The 22,168-nt window shown below is 50.8% G+C and overlaps 1 long non-coding RNA gene across 1 annotated transcript in view; it reads left to right on the top strand.

Annotated features, from left to right (window-relative positions):
* Positions 1–21,289, top strand: part of LOC149123772 (uncharacterized) — a 42,473-nt gene extending 21,184 nt beyond the window's left edge. The window contains exon 2 of the long non-coding RNA XR_016214114.1: positions 17,912–21,289. This is a non-coding gene — a long non-coding RNA (uncharacterized LOC149123772). The remainder of the gene's footprint in view (positions 1–17,911) is intronic.
* The last annotated feature ends 879 nt before the right edge of the window (positions 21,290–22,168 follow it).

Here is a 22,168-nt window from a genome sequence, read left to right as displayed (position 1 = left end):
AAATGGAGAATTCAATAGAATAAAAAATGTGATGGAAAGTCTTCACAGAATTGGTGAGGCAAAAGAAAGAATATCCGAATAAGAAGACAAATCTCTGTAAATGTTATGGTCAGACCAAAAAAAGAAGAGGAAGAGGAAGAGGGCTCACTTGGTTAATACTTTGCCTGCAGTGCCGGAATCCCATATGGGCACCAGGTTCTAGTCCTGGTTGCTCCTCTTCCAGTCCAGCTCTCTGCTGTAGCCCGGGAAGGCAGTGGAGGATGGCCCAAGTGCTTGGGTGCCTGCACCCGTGTGGGAGACCAAGAAGAAGCACCTGACTCCTGGCTTTGGATTGGCACAGCGCTGGCCGTGGCAGCCATTTGGGGGGTGAACCAGTGGAAGGAAGACCTTTCTCTCTGTCTCTCTCTCTCACTGTCTGTAACTCTACCTGTCAAATAAATAAATAAGAAAGAAGAGGAAGAAATTATAAAATGTAAAAACAGTGTTGGAGATCTATGGGATACTATCAAATGACCAAACATATGGTCTTAGGAGTTCCTGAAAATATAAAAAGAGAGAAAGGATTAGAAGGCCTGTTTAGTGAAATAATTACAGAAAACTTCCCTAATCTGGAGAACAAAAGGGACATCCAAGCACAGGAGGCACATAGAACTCCTAATAGGCATGACCAGAAAAGATCTTCACTACAACACATTGTAGTCAAACTCTTCATAGTAAAACATAAAGAAAAGATTCTAAAGTGTACACAAGAGAAACGCTAGATTACTTTCAGAGTAATTCCAATTTGGCTCACAACTGACTTCTCATCAGAAACCCTACAGGCTAGGAGAGAATGGCAAGATATATTCTAAGCCTTAAGAGAAAAAAAAAAACAAACTATCAACCCAGCATGTTGTACCTCACAAAATTCTCATTTATGAATGAAGGTGAAATAAAGACCAGCCATAACAAACAGAAATTGAGAGAATTTTTTTTTTTTTTGACAGGCAGAGTGGACAGTGAGAGAGAGAGACAGAGAGAAAGGTCTTCCTTTTGCCGTTGGTTCACCCTTCAATGGCCGCCGCGGCTGGCGCGCTGTGGCCGGCGCACCGCGCTGATCCGATGGCAGGAGCCAGGAGCCAGGAGCCAGGTGCTTTTCCTGGTCTCCCATGGGGTGCAGGGCCCAAGCACTTGGGCCATCCTCCACTGCACTCCCTGGCCACAGCAGAGAGTTGGCCTGGAAGAGGGGCAACCGGGACAGAATCTGGCGCCCCGACCGGGACTAGAACCCGGTGTGCCGGCGCCGCTAGGCGGAGGATTAGCCTAGTGAGCCGCGGCGCCGGCCCGAGAGAATTTTTCACCACTTGTCCAGCCTTACAAAAGATGCTTAAGGATGTGCTGCACGCAGAAACATGGTCATCACTATGAAAGAAGGTAAAGGAAGAAAATCTCCCAGTAAAGGTACAAGAGAAATCTGAAGTAAACAATAGGAATATTTATTGAAAAAACAGCAGCCAAGTCGTTACTTATCAGTAGTCATCTTGGATGTAAGTGGCCTCAGTTCTCCAGTTAAAAGACACAGACTGAGTGAATAGATTAAAAAACAAAACCCATCTATTTGCTGCCTACAAGAAATACATCTCTCCAACAAAGGTACACACGGACTAAAAGTGAAAGGATGGGAAAAGATATTCCATGCTAACAGAAACCAAAAAAGAGCTGGTGTAGCCATCCTAATAGCAGACAAAATAGACTTTAACACAAAAACAGTTCAAAGAGACAAAGAAGGGCACTACGCAATGATTACGGGATCAGTTCAACAGGAAGATGTGACTATAATAAATGCATACACACCTAATTACAGGGCATCTGGCTATTTAAAAGAAATGTTAATGGATCTAAAGGGAGATATAGATTCCAATACAATAGTAATGGGGGACTTCAATATCCCACTTTCAGCAATGGACAGATAAACCAGACAGAAAATCATCAAGGATTGACAGAATTAATTGATATTACAGATCAAATCGACATAACAAATATCTACAGAACTTTTCATCCTACAGTTGCAGAATACACATTCTTCTTACCAGTGCATGGAACTTTCTCTAGGATAGACCACAGGCCAGGCCATAAAGCATGGCTCAGCACATTCAAAAAATCAAAATCATACCATGCATCTTCTCTGACTACAATGGATTGAAGCTGGAAATCAGCAATTCAAGAATTTCTATAACATATGCAAACACAAGGAGACTGAACATGCTCCTGAATGAACAGTGGGTCATAGAAGAAATCAAAAGTGAAATGAAAAAACTGTTGAGGAATTTTTTTAATACTCTTTGCTGAATTCTTTACTTAGAATAGAGTTAATCTTCTGTGTATAAAATTAATTGAAAATAGATCTTATCTTCTATATATAAAGATAATTAAAATGAATCTTAATGAAGAATGGGATGGGAGAGTGAGTAGGAAGTGAGATGGTTTGGGGATGGGAGGGTGAGTATGGGGGGAAGAACTGCTATAATCCAAATGTTGTACTTATGAAATTTATATTTATTAAATAAAAGCTTTCTATAAAAAAGAAAATAGATCTTAATAAAAAATAAAATTGGGAATAGGAAAAGGAGGAAGAAGAAGGCTGAGAGTGGGGATGGGAGGGTGGGCACTGTGGGAAGAATCACTATTACTATACTCCTAAATTTGTATTTATGAAATGTATGAAGCTTGTATACCTTAAATAAAATGTTTCTGGGGGAAAAAGAGAGAGAGAGAAACCTGATAACCACTCACAAATGATTGAAATGTTCATATATTGGAGGCAAATCTAAGGGTTTTTTTGTCTTTTTAAAAATAAATATTGATTTATTTATTTGAGAGGCAGAGTTACAGACAGTGAGAGGGAGAAAGAGAGAGAAAGTTCCTCTATCCACTGGTTCACTCACCAAATGTCTGCAATGGCCAGAGCAAGGCTGATCAGAAGCCAAGAGCAAGGAGCTTCCTCTGGGTCCCCCATGTGGATGCAGGAGCCCAAGCACTTGGGTCATCCTCCACTGCTTTCCCAGGCCATAGCAGAGAGCTGGATTGGAAGAGGAGTGGTGGGGACAAGAACTGGTGCCCATATGGGATGCTAGCACCACAGGCAGAAGTTTAGCCTACTAAACCATAGCACTAGCCCCCAAATCTAGGGTTTTTTTTAATAAAAGACACTGAAGTCTCCATCTGTTTCTTATCGGAGGGTCAATAGTACACAGTTGTAAGTTCTCTTTGTTTAAAACCTTGCTTTCAAGTTTTTCATTAAGCTTCCTTGTTTCTTTGAATGTGGCCAGGTAACCATGAGAAATATTGAAACAGGAACTGGAGGGAATGCTCAGAAGTATAGGTAAATGATTCCCTCAGTTCATAGCACTGTCGAGTTCACAAAGCTGACCTGCGGAAGTGATTTCTCCACTCTACCCATAGGCATTTGAAACTTCCCTTTGCCAAATACCCGATGCAGAAAATTAGAATTACTGACCTTCTACAACTTTACCTTCAGTATAAATAGACACACCCCAGACACAATTTCCTCCCCCCAAGCTCACTTGGAAAGGCTGCCATTTTCTTGGGAAAGTTGGCGTGGGGTCACGGGGCGCCCTTTCCCCAACAGCTCCGCACAGGCGGGTCGGGTCGTTATATCTTCCCGGGTTGCAGTCAGTGGGAGGCCCCAGGATGACAACACTGCTAAGCAGCAGGCCTGGAATTCCTAAGGGCTGCCAGCGGGTTCCTTCTTGGACGTGAGAAATGAAGCATCTCTTTTCAGTTTCAGAGCTCCCATTGAGAGAACGGGCATTTGGCCTATGATCGAGATACCCACGTCCCACATCAGAGCACCGGGGTTTGATTCCTGGCGCCGGCTCCCGACTCCGGCTTCCTGCTAATGCAGACCCCGGAAGGCAGCCATGTTGGCCGCACTCTCGCCACCCCTGTGTAGAAAACCAGGATTGTGTTCCCAGCTCCTGGCTTTGGGGAGGCCCGGTCCTAGCTATTGCAGGCATCTGGAGAGTGAACCCACAGATGAGAGCTCTTTTTGCCTCTCAAATAAATAAAGACATTAAAAAAATCTGCCATCAGCCTTGGAAACCACTCTGAACATGCGTCCTTCCCTGTGATGGCCATGGTTTTGACGGAGATGACGCACGTGTGAGTTTCTGGCAGAAAGCTTGCTTGTGTCGTGGGCTTAGGGGAACACAGTTTGCCCTGCTTCTGCAGGGGACAGAAAGACCAGGAGGGGTGTGCAGCATGGGGGAGGCAGAGGCGGGAGCCAGGCAGGGAGGGGACGTGAAGCAAAGTCCAGCAACGGGGCTCTGAGGAAGCAAGGACACCCATCTGATGGGTCCTGCTCGGGGACCGGGGATGCAGCACTTCTGCGCCTGCGCCTGCACCTGCGCCTGGCTGGGGCTGCCCGCGCTGGCTTGGAATTCCTGGACACAACTCGTGGGCAGGGAATGGGGGCGCCCGACCGAGTCAGCGTTCTCAGAGGTGGCACTGCGAAGTGTGGCGAGAAGTGTGCCAGGCCATGGCCCTCAGAGGCAGAAGCTCCGAGAACACCCCAGGCTCCCGACCAGGAGACGGCCCCAGCCTCTTTGTGACTCTTGGGTCTCTTCGTGTCTTCAGAAGTGTCTCATTTGTTTCCAGATATGAACAAACACTACTCCCATTTATATACACGATGGAGAAATTGCTGACACACGCAGCAGCCAGCTCCATTTGACAGTGCTATCTTGTTATTACAAGGGAATCCGCGATGGCCTGGGCTGGCTGGGCTTTACTCGCTCCTTCGAGAAAATTCAGCCACGTTGAGACGCGCGCTTGCTGTCACTCAGTGACTTCCCGGGCTGGGCTCTCGCTCGCACACGCGTTCCTCTGCATATGCTCTCTTGCGTCTCTGTTCTGTCTCCCCTCAGGACACGCGTTCAAGGCTGTCATGACCCACTCCCGCTCACTTCTCCACCTTCATTTTGTACCATTCTTCCCCCAGTCTCCTCTTCTCCAGCCATAGGTAATGCCCCTAGTAGACCTGTACAAGAACCTACTGTGTGCCTACCACTGTTTCTGGTGTGGAGATACAAAGATAAGCCGTCTGAACATGGCTGTTCCTTCCACTAGGCTTGTGGCCCAGGATGGAATAGAAACAAACAGGTGGAGACAGCGTGGTGTGGTGTCAGGTACCCCAGTACGGGGTGCAATGGGAAAGAGTAAGTGGGATGTTACTGGGCCTGGTGGTGCACAGAGGCTTCCCAGAGGAAGGGACACTTCAGTGGAGGCCCAGAACGGGAGCTGGCATGAGCCAGGTGAAGGGTGGCAGAGTGTTCCAGAGGGCATGTGCCCGGGCCAAAGCAAGAGAGAAAAATCGCATATGGTAGGAAGACAGAGATGAGCTGGGAAGGAGTGGAGGCGGGGCGGAGGGGTAGAGTGAGGCTGGATCACACAAAGCCTTGCAAAGCAGCCACGCCAGGCAACAGGACCACGGGCAGGTGTTTTTGGACTCATCACCTCCGTGCCTTCTTGCCCCACATTCCATTTGCCTGAAAAGTCCCCTTCTAGGTAAAGTTCGTATCCAGGGCTATGCCTTGCCAGTGCCCTGGAATCTGAAAGCGATGGATCAGCTTTCCTGGGAATCCTGCCACATCGCACTCTCCTGTGTGTCTCGTGTGTCTGTTGCCCCTGGGGGCTGATGAGTTGAGGGACTGTCACGGTACACCCAGCACCTAGTGTAGGGCTAAGGGAGGCCGCCAGCCTTCCTGGGAGATGGAGGTTCAGAGCCAGCTGCAGCAGGAGCAGGGAGGAGAAGCAGAGAGGGACAGGGCAGTGAGAGATGGCAAGAAACCAAACAGGGAAAGTCCACTCAGGTTTTTTGATCTTAGGAATAGGGAATAGGAGAGCAATTCTTTTTATAACTGGAAAAGATAGCAGCAATCATCTTCAAAACCAGAGACCAGAGCAGAGCGTCACAGGGTGCAGGAGGCTGGCCGGCAGAGTCCAGGTGAGGGGCCGTTGATGGAGGGCTGAGTAACCGTGGCAGCTTGGGCCTCTGCCCATCAGTTAAGAGCATGACTCCAAATCCTCCACGCAATTGGAATGGTCAGTGCCCACTGCAAAACTGCGGTTTGCTTTTATGGCTTTAATTAAATTGAATTAACTGTAATGAGCAGGGCTTCTGTTTGCCTTACTCTCCAATGCCAAATGGTCTATTTTAGCTGTCTAGCACCGTGTCTGAACTGAAAATCCAAGTGTTGTGCATGTGGGCTCTTATTTTTTTTTTAAATTTTTTTTGACTAGAAGGGCAAGCTGATATTTTGATAGCTGCAATGCAGTAATAGGAATGGAAAGGAGTTGCTTGTGGTAGCTGGGGGTCCCCAAGCCTGCCACTTCTAGCATTTGTAAGCTCTGAAGCATGGCTGTCTTTCTGTGTCCTGGGTTGTCCTGGGAGTCAAGAGACCTGGGCCTGAAAGCCAGCTCTCTCCCTTGCTAGCTGCAACATCTTGAGTGGAAAACCCATGGAATAGTCCTAAGTGCATCAAATGCGAGCGATGGTGATACTGCTCTTTGGGCCAGTTGATGATGAAATGTACACACCGATGCCAGCAATGCAGCCAGTGCTTCCTAGGTGCTCCCAGTAGCGTGTGCCCCAGGGCTCACACAGCTCCTCTTGTCTTCAAACTGGGGAGGACAGGTCCTGTGCCGTAGAAGGCGAAGCCCTGCGCCCTCCCTGTACACATCTCACTGGGCGCCTATAGCAGTCAGCTTTTCATGACTGTAGCAAACACCCAAGGCAGGCTCACTTTGTAAAGGAGCAGGCTCACAGTTTTGGAAACTGAAAGTCCAAATATGGCACAGGATGTGGCCTTGGCGAGGGGCCCCTGGGGTCATGGAGCTCACACTGGAAGGGTCGCATGGTGAGCCAGGAAGCAGTGAGAGTGGCTGGGCCCTTGTGGGGAGCAACTGGGAGCAACTCGGACTAGACTAAGTTACTGGAATTAAGACTTATTCTATGCATCTGCTCTCCCACAATATGGCGCTGAGAAGGGAAACAGCTTCTACACAGCTGCCTCCAGTTCAACCAATAAACTGTGGGACCTGTTCCTGATTGGAGGAGAGCAGCGTACTCGGCGTGTGGGTAGCAGAGTTGGGATTGGTGGAAGAGGACTATAAAGGAGGAGAGAGACAACATGCACCAGGAACATCTAAGAGGAACATCTAAGGGGAACACCTGTGCAGCCCCCGAGAGAGCCGGCCGGCGGTGTGCCGCTCCCCCGCGGAAGTGGGGAATGTGGCAGGGGGAACCGCCCTTCCACGGAGGTGGAAGGGTCGGTAGCCAACCCGGGAAGAACCAGCAGCAAACCCGGGGAGGGCCGAGCAGAAGAAAGAACAGCGCAGGGTCCTGTGTCGTTCCTCCACAAAGACGGGGAGCGACATAATGGTGCCGTGACTTGGATAGGAAACTTAGGAGGGAAGAAACGGGAAGAAGTGGAAAAATATCGGAGAGAGAGACTAGCAAACAGCCTAGGGAAAAGCCGGACGAAAAAGGTGCCGGAAGAAGCTATTGAAAGCCTAGGCATAGACTCGGATATGGACTGTGGGAAAGAAGTTAGGATTGAAAGCGAAAGTGAAAGCTTTCATAGACTCGGATGCGGACTATGGCGGGGAAGCTAGGAGATTGAAAGCGAAAGTGAAACCAGGAGGAGGCTTGGACTTGGATACGGACTGTGGGGAGAGGCCAGGAGAAATGAGGGAGGAATATTGTTGGAAGAAAACTTAGGGAAACATACCGGGTAGAGAAAAATGTTAGGGAGGATGAAGCCGCGAGTGCAGGCCGAGGCGGAGACGTAAGCCAGCTTGGAATTCTTCAAGTCAGCCCGGGGAGCAAGAGGCGAAGATCTGGAACCAGAGGCAGAGACGTGGGCCGCCAGGTTGGAATTCGCCAGGTTAGTCCGGGGAACTTGGATTGAATGCTAGTGGCGGAAACGTGAGCTGGGGCTGTGTGACTCGTGGAAGCCGCCGTGTGCAGAGAGAGCACGGGGCGTGAATAGATAGGGAACGCGGGGCTGGCGCGAGGCCGTGGTGCGGACGCGAAGGGCGTGGAGACCGCGGAGCGTGCGAAGCCAAGCCGCGCAAAGCCGGGAAGCCGCGCAGATGAGAGAAGCGCGGGCTGAAGCGGCTCAGAGCTGGGAAGCCGCCGAGAAGCAGCCTCGGGGCGGGCGCCGGGAAGCCGCAGGGATAAGAGAAACAGAAGTCTAGAAGTGAAATGAGAGAAATAGGAATGCTGGTATATAGAAGTAAAATAGGAGAAATAGGAATGCCCGGAGATAGAGAAATGGAGAAAGGCCTCCCCACAACACAGCAATGAGAGAGCTTGGATTCGGTCTGCCTGATTAGGACGATAAGCACCTGCGGGCGGCTAGCAGCTTATGCGCCGCAGGTCACCGAAGACAGGCACGAATTAACATCAATAAGTCTCCCCACAATACGGCAATGAGAAGGCTCGGATTCGGTTTGCCTGATAGGACTTGTAAGCACCTGCAGGCAGTTCTAGCAGGGAAGAGCATGCGCTGCAGGGCACCGAACACAGGCACGCATCAGCGCCTAAAAACCTCCTCACAACATGGCAAAGAGAGGACCCGGATTCGGTTTGCCTGATTGATAGGACTTGTAAGCACCTGTGAGCAACTCTAGCAAGCAGAGCAGAGTGTGTGCCACGGGGCACTGAAGACAGGCGTGTATCAACGCCACAAAATAAAAAGAAAGGGGGATCTGTGGGGAGCAACTGGGAGCAACTCGGACTAGACTAAGTTACTGGAATTAAGACTTATTCTATGCATCTGCTCTCCCACAATATGGCGCTGAGAAGGGAAACAGCTTCTACACAGCTGCCTCCAGTTCAACCAATAAACTGTGGGACCTGTTCCTGATTGGAGGAGAGCAGCGTACTCGGCGTGTGGGTAGCAGAGTTGGGATTGGTGGAAGAGGACTATAAAGGAGGAGAGAGACAACATGCACCAGGAACATCTAAGAGGAACATCTAAGGGGAACACCTGTGCAGCCCCCGAGAGAGCCGGCCGGCGGTGTGCCGCTCCCCCGCGGAAGTGGGGAATGTGGCAGGGGGAACCGCCCTTCCACGGAGGTGGAAGGGTCGGTAGCCAACCCGGGAAGAACCAGCAGCAAACCCGGGGAGGGCCGAGCAGAAGAAAGAACAGCGCAGGGTCCTGTGTCGTTCCTCCACGAAGACGGGGAGCGACAGGCCCTAACTCTGGTTCCCATCACTACCATCTTGTGAGGACCTAAGGACCAGTGACCTAAGGGCCTCCTGCAGTTTCTACCACTTTCCAAGAGCACCACCCTGCCATCAATCAAGCCCAAATGCATGAGCCTGCAGGGGACATTCAGCATCCACATTAATATCAAAAGCCAAAGCAATGCCTTTGCCATTAATCCCCAGTGTTCACTTGCTCTGGGATTACAGGAGGAACACAGGCTGAGCACAGCTATCCCCTGGCTCATCGCCATCACCTGTCACTGAGCTGAACTTGCTGCCTTTCACTGAGCCTTTACAGAGTTGCTGAGGCTCTCCTTCCCTCGGCCTTGGGTCTGTTCCCCTCATGGTCACCTACTGGATCTCACCTGCAGATGACAGAGCCGTGTTCCTTTCTTCCTTAATGCCATACCCTTCCGTGAAATAAGGGGCAACCCCATCTGCTTTGCACCTCACCATGGAACTCCAGTCCCCACAGAGGGAGTTATGTCGCACAAGGTATTCCCTAAACTGTTCTGAAATTTGGAAACATCTGAATTCCAAACACACATGGATCCCAGGGTTTCAGAAAGGGCCAACAAAGCCGCCCTGCAGACAGCATTCTCACACTGCATGCTATTGGATCCTCGTCCAGCCCTTTGGGTCATCTCCCAGAGACTCTCCATTTGAGAGGCACTGACACATTGCAAATTTAAGAAACCAAGTCAGGGGCCGGCGCTGCGGCTCACCAGGCTAATCCTCTGCCTGTGGCGCCGGCATCCCGGGTTCTAGTCCCAGTTGGGGTGCCAGATTCTGTCCCAGTTGCTCCTCTTCCAGTCCAGATCTCTGCTGTGGCCCAGGAGTACAGTGGAGGATGGCCCAGGTCCTTGGGCCCTGCCACCCGCATGGGAGACCAGGAGGAAGCACCTGGCTCCTGGCTTTGGATCAGTGCAGTGCACCGGCCACAGCGCAGGTTGTACATTTATCTGGTGCAGTCAGGAAAAGGCACCTGAGCCTTTTCTCTTAACCTCTCCTCCGTGGTGGTTTTTTTTTTTTTTTTTTTTTTTTGACAGGCAGAGTGGACAGTGAGAGAGAGAGGAGGGAGAGACACACAGAGAAAGGTCTTCCTTTTGCCATTGGTTCGCCCTCCAATGGCCGCCCCGGCCGGTGCACCGCGCTGATCCAATGGCAGGAGCCAGGTACTTCTCCTGGTCTCCCATGGGGTGCAGGGCCCAACACTTGGGCCATCCTCCACTGCACTCCCAGGCCACAGCAGAGAGCTGGCCTGGAAGAGGGGCAACCGGGACAGAATCCGGCGCCCCGACCGGGACTAGAACCCGGTGTGCCGGCGCCACAAGGCGGAGGATTAGCCTAGTTAGCCGCGGCGCCGGCCTCCGTGTTGTTTTCTATTTCACACTCACCCGAGATATAAATTACTTGATTACACTAGAGAAACACAGACTTCTGGTGGTTAGGCATGTGAACTCTCAACTCAGAATATCTGAGTTCAAGTCTCAGCTGCACCACTTGGCAACTGTGTTACCCTGGATGGGTTACTGCACTGTTCCATTCTCCTATTTCTTCATCTGTAAATTGGGTATAATAACAGTACCTGCTTATTTTTTTAAAAAAATTATTTGATAGGCAGAGTTAGACAGTGAGAGAGACAGACATAAAGGTCTTCCTTCTGTTGGTTCACCCCCAAAATGGCTGCTATGGCCGGCGCTGCGCTGATCCAAAGCCAGGAGCCAGGTGCTTCCTCCTGGTTTCCCATGTGGGTGCAGGGGCCCAAGGACTTGGGCCATCCTCCACTGCCTTCCTGGACCACAGCAGAGAGCTGGACTGGAAGAGGAGCAACCGCTATTAGAACCTGGCACCCATATAGGATGCCGGTGCCGCAGGCAGAGGGTTAACCAAGTGAGCCACAGCGCTGGCCAGTACCTGCTTCTTAAGGTTGCTGTGAAGATGAGTGAATGCATGCAAATTACTCACCAGGCACAAACAAATGGCAACTATTATTATTATTTTATCTCACCTGTCTGAGCTTCTGCAGCTAGCCTAGCATCAAAGAATCTCATTATAGGTTAATTGAATTCAATTAAGTTCTAAAGCCAGATCACGGGGCCTTCATATAGAAATGTACAGTGTAACTCACCACTGGCAGGGACAGTCTCAGCAGGTGGCTGCATGCATAATCCAAGGGCTTCCCAATGCCCCAATCTAATAAAATGGAAAGATGGGAAATTATACTTATTGACCAATTCTAAAGGAAATTCATGTTTCAAAAATGACTTATTTATTTATTTGGAAGAGTTACACACAGAGAGAAGGAGAGGCAGGGAGAGAGAGAGAGAGAGAGGTCTTTAATCCGTTGGTCACTCCCCAGCTGGCCACAATGGCCGGAGCTGTGCCGATCTGAAGCCAGGAGCCAGGAGCTTCTTCTGGGTCTCCCATGCGAGTGCAGGGGCCCGAAGACCTGGGCCATCTTCCACACTTTCCCAGGCCATAGCAGAGAGCTGGTTCAGAAGTGGAGCAGCCAGGACTCAAGCCCATGCCTATATGGGATGCCAGCACTGCAGGCAGCAGCTTTACCTGCTCTGCTACAGCGCCAGCCCTGGAAATTCATTTTACCTTATGAAATTGTTACCCAGGTGTTTGCTTATTTCAACTCTAGATGAATGCCTCTTGGGAGGAGAAAGGGTTAAACTTTTACTTTTAATGCTTTCAACAGCTTTTTGATTCAGGCCTGTGTGGAGGGGAAGGAAGAAAACATGCCAGTGCCTCACTTCGCAAAAGAACAGGAAGCCTCAGTTGGCAACATTTTCCCTGTACTCCAGAGAGCTGAAGGTCAAGGTGTGTTCTGGTGAGGAGCTGGCACGGAGGCTGAGCCTGTGGCTCAGGGTCTCAGGGCCCCGCTTCTGCCTGCTCACCAGGGCCTATGCCTCTCCCACGTCCCCTGGCCAGCCGGGGTACAGGACCATTTTTCCTGAGCCCTGTTGCAGGTTTATCCTGCCTCTGCACAGAGACTGTGTGCAGCTTCTACAGCGGGGGCAGCTCAGGCCAGAAAGCTCTCAGTGTCAGAGGGAAGAAGAAAACCCTTGTAAATGGCAGGAGAAGGCCATCCCTTCATGATGTGTAGAAGTCATACTATGGTTCCTGGAAACCACAATTAAAAAAAAAAACAAAACAGAACCAAGATCAATCAACAGCCATACTGTCTTGAAAGTTCAGGTCAGCACAAGGCAATGATAGAGGGTGGCTTTGGTCTCCCGTGGGCCTGACTCCAGGAGCTGTGTGGTTCTCAAGGTCTCTCTGGACAGGGACCTTGGCCTTGGGCAGTGAGGGTCAGTGTGGCCGGGGCTTCACATCCCTGGCTGGCAGATAATCAGAGGGGGCACTCGTGGTTAGGCCCATGGGCTGGGAGCCAGCGGCCTGCACTTCAACACAGCTCTGCCTGATTGTGGGGCCGTGGGTGAGTAATTTACCCTCTCTGTCTTGGTTCCTGAGCTGCAAAATGCGGATCAGAACAGTGTCCTCCTCAAGGCGTTCAACACCTGGCACGGGTCGGTCATTCCCCAAGTGTTCTTTATCACTGCTGTGTTCAGTCTTGGTTGTGCAACCGGGGGACTGAGCTCTTTAAGTCTGTTTCCTCCTAGCAAAAACAGAGTGAAATGTTAACCTTGGGGCCACTGTAAGGTTTCCATGCATTAGTGTACAAATGTGTTAACTGGCTTCGAAATCAATAGCTGGTACCTTTTCCAGGGCACTCATCCCTCTGTATGGGTGGGACATTGGGCCCTGGACCCCTAAAGATACCAAAATCTGTGGATGCTTAAGTCCCTTAGAAAAATGGCATGTTTTGTACACAGAATCTATGCATATCTTCCCATATACTTTATTTTTTTAATGTTTTTTTTTTTTTCATTTTATTTGAAAGGCAATAAGAGAGGGAGGGGGAGAGAGAATATCTTCCATCCACTGACTGGTTCACTCCCCAAATGCCTACAGTAGCAGGGGCTGGGCCAGGTCACAGCCAGGAGCTAGGAACTCCATCTGAGTCTCCCACATGGGTGGCAGAGACTCAAGTACTTGATCCATCCCCTGCAGCCTCCCAGGGTGTGCATTAGCAAGAAGATGGAATCAAAAGTGGAGCTGGGGCTTGAACCTAGGCACTCAGATATGGGATGCAGGCATCCTAAGCATCGCCTTAACTGCTCTGCCTAATGCCCACTCCCTCCCATGTCCTTCAAACCATCTCTGTTGATGTTCTTGTTAGTATAGTATCAGTGCTATGTAGACAGCCGTTATGCTGGATCGTTTAGGCAATAATGACAAGAAAAAACCTGCAGGTGTTCAGTACAGACGTAACTCTCTCCCTGCATAGCTGTATTTTTGACCAACAGTGAGGGTTTCTTGGGAGGGTTCTACATCTTCTCATAGACTCCCCATGGCAACTTTCCTAATGTCCATCTGATTTCAGGTCTCTGCTGCCTGCTGAACACAAAGTTTGCTTCCTGTTCAGCATGGCATGAAGCTGCAGCGGGTGTAGCAGGCAGCGCTCCAGCAAGGAGAGGAAGCCTGGTGTAGAACATTAGAAAGTTGCAGGCAGTGGTAGGCCCTATTTTGAGCAAATAACAGTAACTTAGCTCAACCTCACAGCACCCCTCAGGGCAAGAACTATCACAATCCCATCTGGCAGGCATTGAAAATGTTCAGAGAGGTTGTGTAGAAGTGGGATTCGGAGCAGGGGCATCTCGCCCGGAGTCTGTGTGCTGAGTACGTGACATTGGCCTTGAGCAGAATCTCTCCACGGAAAGAGGAGGCTGGGAACCCGGAGGGGACGAGAGAGGGGAGTTGGTCAGAGTGCTGTGAACACCAGGCCCACCTTCAATCTAAAACAATTTCTTCCAGGAAACACAATTCCAATTAGTCTCTGTCATCAAAGCAGCTGCAGTCCCTGGTCCTTGTAATCGTCCTTTTCCACTTCCTCTCTCCCCTCCCCTTGGCCGCCTCCTTGATTTCAAGGCAGACAAATGAGGTCAGAGAACGGCAGCAACTGGACACAGTGTCCTTCTTGGTGGGTCACTGGCTCACAAGGTCACCACAACAAACTCACCCGCTGCAAGGACTGTCCCTGGAAGGCTGGGGGAGGAGCAGGGTTCGTACTTCTGTGTCTCCTCGGGCTCTTGCCTATCAGAGGCCAGCACAGGAGGCTGTTGGCTGCAGAGGGAGCATTGTGGGGAGGGCGGGAGAGGGTTGGGGGTGACCTTGACCTTGAGAGGAAAGGCTTCAGCTGAGCATTTGGAAGATCCTCCCAGAGGCTATTCATTAGAAAGCTGCTTTGCACTGGCAACACTTCCTGATCACAGAATACCTTGTTACCAGTTTGAATCAGTGAAGTTTCTATTCCCTTCTGGGACTGCAATGAGGACTGTACTCCTAACTGTGGGGCAGTGAGATTAGCAGCGTCTGAATCATCTACATAGGGTACATTCTGTGGCCTAACTCGAAGCCCTGATGTCCCTCTGCCCAATCCGAGATACATAAGGATCATGATAAAGATTTGTGTAACAGCTGATAAACTATTTTGCATACATTTTTAGGAGATGAGAAGTCATTCTGTTTTAGACTGAAAAATTCTCTCCAAATAAAATCGAAGTGTCTCTTCTTGGGTGTAGCTTTCCCAGGCTGCAACTGCTGAATGGCTTTTTTTTTCCCTCCCTTTATTCAAAGATGGTATGAATCTTAGGGAAAGAAAGCTCTCGGTCTCAGATGGCTCAGTGCAAAGATTTAGCAAGAAGAAAGAAGGCTTGTTTGGAAGATCTGCCTAGTGTATTTTGGAAATGAAGAGAGTTTTAGTTCTTAGAGAAGGGAGGATTTATGGATTTATGTTTCCTCTGTAAGACAAATGACCCAAGCGCATGCTATTTTTTTTCCAGCACTAACACTAATCAATTACTTTTGTTACTTAAGAAATAAACAAGTAATCTCTAAAATGCAATAAGGGTAAAATTCACTGGGTTCTAGTGTTTGGGGGCTTTCTGAAACTTTGTTTTGTTGTTTTTGGTCTCTAGAGCTGCCCTCTGGCTAATTCTTAATAATGGGGTACTTTCTCCTTTTGCCCACAAGAGAAATCAAGTTTAGAAATAGCAAATGTTGGGGCAGGAGAGGACCTTGGGAACATCCAAGCTACGCGTCCCTGTGGAAGGTCCAGGCATCCAGGCCTGGAGAGGCGCAGAGACCGCCCGAATCAGCTGCCTGCCCAGGAGGGCCAAGGTCGGGGGAGGCACCTTGGATCTGTGGCTCGCGCAGCTCCCGGTCTCTGCTCCCCACCCTCGCTGTGGAGCTGTCCCGCGTCTCGCATGAAACAAGCTCTCCCTCCGTGTGCACGTCCCGCACCCACCTCCCGCCACAGCCAACGAAAGGCCCAGGCATTCGACACATTCCCACAGACGCTCTGGCCACCTCGTGGCCTCGGGTCTCCGCGCGCGCGTCTCGCCGCCCGCGTCTGCAGGCGCGCGGCGACGCCGGCCGCCCGGGTCCGTCTCAGCGCCCGGCTCCGGCGGGGCGGCCCGGCCGCGCCGCGCCAGGCTCGAGGGGGTCAAGTCCAGGTTGCAGCGCAGGAAGGCGGCGGGGGAGGGGCGGGCCCGGCGCTCCCCCAGCCCCGGGCTGCACGGCGCGCGGAATGTTGGGCCGCTTCCATCGGTGTGGTATGTCTGTATAAACATCATTAGCCTCCGAGCCGACACGTCGTGCGTTTCTAATTGCGCCTTACAAATTGCGGCCTCCTTGAGTTTGCGGAGCGAATGGAGACCTCGACTGCCAGCCCCTGGGGTGCATTCCGGGGCTCCCCGCCTTCCCCGACGACTACGACGCCGCCGCCGAGGGACAGGAGCCTCTCTCTGGGGGCGAGGTGCGAGCTGGGTTCTTAGCGCACCTCATTTGTAACGTCGTCTTGGCACAGAAATGAATCTGCCCTGCTCACCTGGAGCTGGCAAAGTGGGGCTTCGAATTAGGGTCGAATCCCCGGGGCCGGCCCGTTTCCACAAGCCAGGACAAGGAGCCATGGCTGGGGTCCGCAGGGCTCTTAAGTGCGTAGCCGGCGACATCCTGCGTCCCTGTCACCTTTCCCGGGGCAGCGCAGTCTGCCCGCTGCACTCATTTCCCAGAGCACAAGCTTGGTTCCAAACTTCAAGCGAAGGGCCTCTAAGTGTTTCAGTATCCCCGAATCCTCTTCTCCCTTCAGCCTGGCAGGACTTGGTGGTGGTGGTGGCGGCGGCGGCGGCGGCGGCGGTGGGGCGTCACTTGCCTTACTTGGAAGTATGTACTTTGAGGCAGATCATACAAATGACAAAGATAAAAATCCCTCGGAGCCTATGGCAGTTTTGACTTTAAACATGAGGCGAGTTAACAAGGAAAGCGGCAATAAATTCAGCCCAGGGCATGACCCAGCACTAAATTGTCTCTTACAGTGTCCAGATTTCGGGCCAAGTTGTCAATGTGATGCCCCCTTTCCCCATCAGCCTCCTCAAGTCCCTTTTAGGTTGTGTTGTTTTTTGTTGGTTCACTCCTGTCTCACTGCCAAGCTCTCTCTGCCTCCCCCCCACCCTGTTTTCCCAGTTCTTTGCGCATGAGCAGAACAGCACACCCATCGCGCCTGTCCGCTCCATCCGCTAGGTTGCTGCTGCCCTCATAGACAGTTTGAAACAAGCTCATTTCAGAATATTTTGCTCATTCCCCAACACAAGCTGGTGAAAGATGCAAGGGGCTAGTCCGCGCTGGGAATGGACGGACCCACACTGTGGTGTTTGTCCTCTGCACAAGGTGATTGTGTGTCCTTCACAGTCGCCTTGGGAGCAGCCTGGCGAGGACGCACAGCCACCGCTGAGCTGGGCGGCCAGAGGCACACAGAGTGTCTGAGAGATGACCCCGGGCTAGGCTGCCGTGCTGATGGCAGGGAGGAAGCTATCCCAGAGGTGTTCTCTGCTCTATGTACAAGTTATTTAGCTTCAAAGGCTGTGGGTAAAAGGTGCTGGTTTTATGGCCCTGAGCCCTCTCTGCAGACAGTTACACAACAAGCCTGCGTTAAACCTTGTGCTATCTGCCCGCTCTGTCAGGTTTGGAAGGAAAGCATGATGATGTTACACGCACACACAGTATTTTCCTCCCCATGGTCAACAAGGGGAGGGAGATCAGAGTGTTCTCTTTGCTCAGCAATGAGTAAGTTTTTCTCGGGATACATGAGTAGTCCATAAGGCGAGGTTTGGGGCATCCAGTGGAGGATTCTGACTGCCCGTTGGGCAACGCTGGGGATTATACAAGGCAAGAAGTGAAAACAAAGTGAGGATTTCCTGCCTAAGCACAGGCAGTTCTCAAAGCATATCTCTGCCCAGGGCCTTTGCCCAACCGTAATAATAACGAAAGCTCAAATGTTCACATTTGCTGGGGATTTACTCTGTGCCCTGCGCTGTGTGTTGTCCCTGCATAGCTGACCTCATTCAAGCCTCACAGGACTTCAGTGAAGTGGTCCGCTGGGTCCCAGCGTTTCAGAAGCAAAGGGGCAGAGAGCAGTTAGGCAGCTTGCCCTAGACCACGCACTGAGGAAGCAGAAGGGAGCTGAGGGCACCACTTTCCAACCTTCCACTCTTCTGTCTCCCGTAGGATTCCACAGCGGAAAGTCATCAGCAAAACAACTCAAGGAGTGAAATAAGATCAATCAGATGTTCGATCCTGTGGCTAGCTACCGTTAACCATTAACGGGGTGTCTGGTATGAACCTCAGAGCAGTCCCTGCAGATGGCTACTGAGTATAATCCCCGACTTGAAGATGGAACAGCGGAGGCTCAAAGAAGCAGCATGACTTTCTCAAGGTCACGTGGTGGCAGAGGTGGGGCCTTCAACACGGATTTGCTCACTCCTGAGCCTGGACTTTTAATCTTACTGCCCCGTGTGGTGTCCTCTGTTCCCTGGTTGCATGTGTGTGTATGTTTGTGTTTTGTTTATGTGTAAGCTTGTGTATGTGCATGTTTGTAAGTGTGTGTGTATTTTTTGCGTATATGTATGTATTTTTGTGTGTGCATGTGTATGTGTGTGTGTGTATTGGGGAAGGGAGACAGAGAAGCCCATTTAAGGTAAGTAGCAAGACATGAAATTTTCGCTTTAATAACCCTCTTCCAAATTGTATCAAGTGGCTGTAATTCCTGCGGCAGCCCTGACAGTGAGAGTGGGGTGGGCAGGAATTGTGCAGGGAGGACGAAGAGGTAGGGGCAGAGGGGGGCGTGGCAGTGAGGGATGAGTTTGGGTCAAGGACTGGCTAGGAGCCTGCATCGCAGCCCGGGCGCCTTTGGAACTCCTCCACCTTTGTGTCTAACTCAGTGCCTCGCAAGCAAATGTTCGTGAAATGTCAAGAGCTGAACCGAACCGAGTGAGATCAGTGCAACCTCTTCACCCAGCCCCCCTCAGTCTTCTCCCATCACTGCCTGTGCCCTCTCCCTTCCCTTTCCCTGCCTGCTTTTCTTGGGTGCCACCAGTTTCATGCCACAACCAAAGGACATTTTTTTTTAAAGATTTATTTATTTGAAAGGCAGAGTGGCAGATTTAGATAGATAGAAAGAGGATTGCAGGATTGATCAATAGATAAAATCTCTGTCTACTGGCTGATTCCCTAAATGCCTACAACAGCCAGGACTGGGCCAGGCCAAAGCTGGGAGCCAGGAACTCCTTCTGGATCTCCTATGTGGGTGGCAGGGACTCAAGGATTTGAGCCATTATCTGCAGTCTCCCAGGCACATTAGCAGGAAGCTCAGTTGGAAGCGGAGTAGCTGGAACCACAACCAGGAACTCTAAAGTAAGGTGTGAGCATCTGAAGCAGTCTTAACCTTACTGCCACCCGCCCCAGGACAGTTTTTAGTGGAGCTATGTCAGGGCTCTTCGGTTATGTCCCCGGTTAGGAAAGTGATGCTGGTGAGACAAACACGCACAGAGCTCTCTGGGTGCCAGCCGCTGTTCTCAGCACTTTCAATGTATCAATTTATGGGATTCTCTGTGAAGTAAGCATGCTTACGATCCACACCTTACAGATGAGGAAGCTGAGGCACAGAGCTTAGGTAACCTGCTGAGGTCACTTGTGAATTAGAGACCAAGTCCTTACTGAAACCCAGGTGATCTGGCTTTAGTGTGTGTGCTCCTAACTACACCAAATGGTCTGTTAGAAAGAGCTAGGGGGCACTGGTGCTGTGGCATAGTGGATAAAGGCACCGCCTGCAGGGCCAGTAACCCACATGGGTGCTGGTTCGAGTCCTGGCTTCCCCACTTTCAATCCAGCTCTCTGCTATGGCCTGGAAAAACAGTGGAAGATGGCCCAAGTCCTTGGGCCCTTGCACCTGCATGGGAGACCCAGAGGAAGCTCTAGGTTCCTGACTTCAGATCGGCCCAGCTGCTCCGGCCATTGCAACCATTTGGGTACTGAACCAGCAGATGGGAGATCCCTCTCTCTCTCTCTCTCTCTCTCTGCCTCTGCCTTTCAAATAAATAAACAAATCTAAGAAAAAAAAAACAGCTGAAGGTTGGTCTGATTGCATCCAAGCTCCACACAGCCACCTCTCTGATGCAGGTCTGACCTTCAAATCAAACAGGTCAAAGTAAAAATTAGTCTCAGATGGGGCTGGCATCGTGGCTCACTTGGTTAATCCTCCGCCTGCGGCGCCAGCATCCCATATGGGCACTAGTTCTAGTCCTGGTTGCTCCTCTTCCAGTCCAGCTCTCTGCTGTGGCCCAGGAGTGCAGTAGAGGATGGCCCAAGTGCTTGGGCCCTGCACCCCTATGGGAGACCAGGAAGAAGCACCTGGCTCCTGGCTTCAGATCGGTGCAGCGCCAGCCATAGCAGCCATTGGGGAATTGGGGTATGACCAACGGAAGGAAGACCTTTCTCTCTGTCTATAACTCTACCTGTCAAATAAATTTAAAAAAAAAATTAGTCTCAGTCACTTTGGAAATGGCCCTCTCTGCTTCCCTCCCTTTTTCTCTCTTGTCTGTCAGCTTTCTAGGAATTACTTAAAATTCTTTTTGCTCTGAGTCCATCAAATTCCACTCTTCTGAGATTCCTCCCAGCAGGCAGCATGCCATGACTAACACAGGTTCTGTGTGAATCGGCCCCAAATTCAACGTCGCGGGTCTCCAGTGTCAGACATCAAACCGCGGCGGGGAGCTGCTTCACGCGCAGAGCTCACCTGCGTTCCAAGTGCCCTGACGCAGTCTCCACACGGCAGGGCAGGGAGAGTTCCCCAGCCAGCGTCACCACCTCAGACGGACTGTGCAGCCACAGAGAGACCTCACTGGTTCCTTCAGACATGGGAACAGGAAGTGGCTACAGATGAAATTCTGGACTCCTGAGTGCAAGTTAATACATCAAGCAGCTGTACTGAATGTGGCCATGAACCGGGGTTCCTCTAAAAGGACTTTAATAGCACAGCCAAATTTGAACTTCCTGCGTTTGCCTGCAAGCATCCTTGCAAATCTGGCCTCTCAGGGACATTGCTGTACTGACTGTTTTTAGGAATCGGGGACATCGTGTTAAAGTGGAGGTGCGGACCATGAGAGAGAAGAATGACATGTAGCGGCAAGAAGATGAGCCGGGGAAGGGAAGTGTCACTCCACTATGGGCAATGTCCTCTGATAAGTGTAGGACGCTTCCTGGACATCCGATAAGAGCAGGAAATACTTGGCAGAGACTTATTAACCTAGGAACTATTGACTGTTCCCATCCAGCATATTGGCGGATTGGTCCAGATAAGGAAATTCAGGAGTCTGTAGAACGTTTGCGGTTATGGTTCCCGATGTACAGGAACCCCCATTGCTAAAGAGATGGACCGTGGGGAGCTCATTCAGGCCGAGCAGGGGGCTGTGCGGGAGCTTCCATATCCTTGGGGTAAAAGTCCATATGTCACAGCATTCAGGCAACTTCCTCAGTGCGAGGAAGTCACTATGCTTGTTGTATTTCTGCCAGTTCTCAAAATAAATACAATAGCTTGCGTCTTCCTTACAGCGTGTGATCTCACTGTGTCCTTCGCAACACCGCTGCGAGGTAGGTGCCCGTCAGCGTCTTGACGTCTGTTTCACAGATGAAAACAGCAGGCCCAGGGAGAGCGACAGGAAGGGCCTGTGTTCAAGCTGCAGGGTGCTCACTGGGAGCTGGGCCCGGGGCCTCGGGGCTCCTGACTGCGAGCTGACGCGGCGCTACCATTGCCACCCACTCAGACGGCTCGGGCGCCCCTCAGTGCGTGGAAAAGGCGTCTAAGCGAGATGGGATCCTGGCAACCTCCGCATATCGGGGTGAAGGCAGGGTGGTGCAGAGCCCCTCACACCTGGAAGTGATATCCCGTTGGTTTCCCAAAGGCGTCACGGTGGGGATAAAGGTTGCACTGGGAGAATGAGACCTGTGGGAGCCGGTGAGCCAGCTGCCAGGGGAGTTCAGGGCTGCTCCCTCCCGTCGCCATATTCATTTCGTTTGTCCCCATAGCTGTCTCTAAGTGAGGATAAGAACTGTGATTCATGAGTTGCTAAGGGCTGTGGAGGAAACTACTCTTATATAAACACCACTGATGTGGAAGAGCTGCAGAAAACCAATTATTCAAAGTGGACTTTTATTGTACTTTCAAACCTAATTTGTTGTCATTCCACAGCTCTGTTCTTTTCCTTTTTCTTTCTCTGCTCCTCCTCCTTCTTTTTTGTTTTTGTATTTTTGGCAAATAATCCAAATCTCAGTAGATTAATGCAATCAGAAGGCACAGGCCAGGCATTTCTAATCAAAAGCCTGAAATCCAAAATGCTCCTGAATCCAAAACTTGGAGTGCCAACATGACATCACACCTGGAAAATTCCACAGTGACTTCATGGGACAGGTCAGGGTCAAAACAGGCAC

Source organism: Oryctolagus cuniculus, chromosome 10 (assembly GCF_051225735.1).
Source record: "Oryctolagus cuniculus isolate XC-2025 breed Fujian yellow rabbit chromosome 10, ASM5122573v1, whole genome shotgun sequence".
In the NCBI taxonomy this organism is placed as follows: Eukaryota; Metazoa; Chordata; class Mammalia; order Lagomorpha; family Leporidae; genus Oryctolagus; species Oryctolagus cuniculus.
Note: the sequence above shows the minus strand (reverse complement) of the source record. Positions and strands in the feature narration are given on the sequence as shown.